The sequence below is a fragment of the Canis lupus genome, chromosome X (genome assembly GCF_003254725.2).
Source record: "Canis lupus dingo isolate Sandy chromosome X, ASM325472v2, whole genome shotgun sequence".
NCBI lineage: Eukaryota > Metazoa > Chordata > Mammalia > Carnivora > Canidae > Canis > Canis lupus.
In genome coordinates this window covers 39,990,563-39,993,880 of record NC_064281.1, presented here as the reverse complement: position 1 = coordinate 39,993,880, position 3,318 = coordinate 39,990,563, and the positions used below count along the sequence as shown (strand labels likewise).

At 48.7% G+C, this 3,318-nt stretch overlaps 1 pseudogene; it reads left to right on the top strand.

Annotated features, from left to right (window-relative positions):
• Nucleotides 1-1,356: 1,356 nt before the first annotated feature.
• Nucleotides 1,357-2,971, top strand: LOC112673282 (splicing factor 1-like; annotated as a pseudogene).
• The last annotated feature ends 347 nt before the right edge of the window (nt 2,972-3,318 follow it).

The following is a 3,318-nucleotide window of genomic DNA, read 5'->3' as shown; positions in this document are numbered from 1 at the left end:
CTCTTGTGTCACGGTCAATCAGTTTACATGCTTATGATAATCCTTTATTCTACTGTAACAGAAATGACATATACCATATTCACACGGATGCACTGAAGGCAATGGATGTCTACTGTATAGCCTACTGGCTCTTCCATCCAGCAAAATATGTCAGAAAAAAAAAGTTAGTAGGAGTCTTAGTTTGGCCTACCCCAGAACTAGACTGTAAAACAAAGATTAGAGTGTTGTCAATTTGGGAGGGGATCCCAGAAAGGGCTGGTTGGGGACTGGGGACAGAAGACAGGGAAAGGAAAGAAGCCAACAAAAGGCATGTCTTTTTGCAAGTTATGACTGTGGGAAACTGGAAAAGAATCCTACTGTGGAACTCTAGGAGCTAGTGTAGAAGATACATCTCAGAGTTATCTAACCAAGGGGATAGAGAGCTGGGCTATTTAACTACTAACTCCCATCCTTCACTGGTTGAGGGCTGCCTGAGGGACAGTAATTTTGCAGTACTTTCATTTTGCCATGCACAGGGTCCTGAATGCTGTGGTAGCCAGCAAAACATTCCCAGGCAGAAAGTCACAGTTACTCACAGTAGACAACCTATAGTGTGTAGGCCAAAGGGCTTTGGGTGGGGCACTCAAAGTGTCTGCTGCAGTACTGATATCATTATTATCGGGATAACTTTGAATATTTGAATATAATCAGTAAACAATATATTTTAGGATTTAAGTCTTATTAGTAACAGATAGTTTATGATTATCTCACAATAGATGATGAGGCTTACTGCTTTTTAAAAAAAGTTATTTATTAGAGAGAGAGGGGAGGGGCAGCCTGGGTGGCTCAGCGGTTTAGCGTTGCCTTCAGTCCAGGGCATGATCCTGGAGACCCGGGATCGAGTCCTGTGTTGGGCTCCCTGCATGGGGCCTGCTTCTCCCTCTGCCTGTGTCTCTGCCTCTCTCTCTCTCTCTCTCTCTCTCATGAATAAATAAATAAATAAAATATTTTTTTACAAAAAGAGAGAGAAAGAGCACACAAGCAAGAGAGAAGGGCAGAGGGAGAGGGAGAGGGACAGGAAGAAGGACAAGCAGATTCCTTATTGAGCAGTGAGCCAGATGCAGGGTTCCACCTCAGAACCCTGAGATCATGACCTGAGCCAAAAGCAGACATGTAACTGACTGAGCCACCCAGGCAACAAGAGGCTTATTGTTTTATAGCAAACATTTTCCAAAAAATGGACCGGGTACATCTGGTGTAGCCACTGTCAGAGGTGTGAGAGAATGGGCTCCATATGCTCCATGGCAATGTTGTCAGGTCCCCTCCCCTTGAAGGTTCAGGAAGAAGAAGCTGCCACTGGCCGGCCTAGGAGGCTCCATGGTGACCAGAGAAAATGCCACGATGCCGCCAGACTTCCCAAGTACAAAGTGGAAGAGGAGCCACTGGAACCAAGGTACAACGGAATGGAAGATGGTGAGTCAGGAATGCCTACAATTATCCCCCCTGGACTTACTCGGGAACAAGAAAGAGCTTATATAGTCCAACTGCAGATGGAAGACTTGACTCATAAACTGTGCACGGGAGACCTGGGCATCCCCTCCTGACCCTGAGCCCATCTACAATAGGGAGGCAAAGAGGCTTAACACCTGGGAGTTCTGCACCAGCAAAACGCTTGAAGAAGAGCAGCACAATCTCACCGGAGATGGTTGCCCTCAACCCTGATTTTGAGCCTCCTGCAGATGACAAACTTCCAGCAACATGTGTGAGCCATAAAGTAGTGAGTCCACAAGATGAGTATCCAGAAATCAACTTCTTGGGGCTGCTGATTGGGCCCAGTGGGAACATCTTGAGGAACATAAAGAAGGAATGTAATGTCAAGATTGTGATCGGGGGAAATGGGTCTGTCAAGGAAAAGCAGGGAGCAAAGATGGCCAGATGTTGCCCAGAGAAGGTGAGCCACGTCATGCCCTAGCTTCTGCCAACACCATGGAAAATGTGAAGAAAGCCCTGGAACAGATAAGAAGCATCCAGAAACAGGCTATTGAGACCCCTGCAGATCAGGATGATCTATGGAAGATGCAGCTTCGGTAGTTGGCTTGCCTGAATAGGACTCTTCAGGAATATGATAACAGGATCTTAAGACCCTGGCAGAGCTCAGAGACTCACAACATTGCCAATACCACAGTGCACACCAAGTGTGGTCACAAAGCTTTTGATTGCAAATTCCAAAGGCCTGATGACACCCAGTCAGCTCAAGATAAAGCATGGATGGATAAAGAATCTTTGTCCCTTAGGGCTGAACTTGGTGAAGCACCTATGGACTCTACCTCTGGGCCCACCACCACGCCCCTGGACAGTGCACCTTGGCCTGCTGCTCCCACCAACAATCCACCTCCACCATCTCTCATGGCCACTACCCAGAGCTGCCCACTCTAGATGATGAATTTTGGCACTTCAGAGAGTTGGCCCTACCATGGCATGCACAGAGGTGGTCTTGGTGGGCCTGGAGGTGGCCCCCACAGCCTCCCACACCCATTACCCAGCCTGACAGGTAGGCATGCTGGACATCCCATGCAGCATAACCTTAATGGACCCCCACTTCCTTGAATGCAGCCACTACCACCACAGATGGACCAGGGCCCCACCCACCTGGGTACCATTGCCCTCTTCCAGTGGATCAGTAACTGGGAAGTATGCCTGTGGGTTCTGGGGTCTCTTGCTTGCTTCAAGGAAAAGATATGATGCCATCTATGGGTGTGATGCTGGCACCATGCCCTCTTTCTTCCCCCATGGCAGCAGCAGCCTCCATCACCCTGTCTGCCCAACAGCAGTATGGCTTCCAGGAGCCCCTTGCCATGGCTGCAAAGATACTTTCCTGTGGTGGTGATGGCCTAAGCCGTTAGAGGGAGGACTTTGGGAGCCCATTGGTGGCCCTTCCAGGCAGCCTCAGCAGCGCCCCTGGTGAACAGACTGGTTCAGCAAAGCAGCCTGAGTTACTTTGTGGACAGAATTTGAATGTGTTGGCTCCATATCATAATCATGAAGTTTGTATTAATTTCTTTCTTTCTCGTTTGTTTCTTTATTTTTTTAATTTTTATTTATTTATGATAGTCACACAGAGAGAGAGAGAGGCACAGAGACACAGGCAGAGGGAGAAGCAGGCTCCATGCACCGGGAGCCCGACGTGGGACTCGATCCCGGGTCTCCAGGATCGCGCCCTGGGCCTAAGGCAGGCGCCAAACCGCTGCGCCACCCAGAGATCCCTCTCATTTGTTTCTTATCTCTTCCTTCCTTCAGACTCTGTCCAATGAGATGTTCTTCCTCGATCTTCTGCTGCAA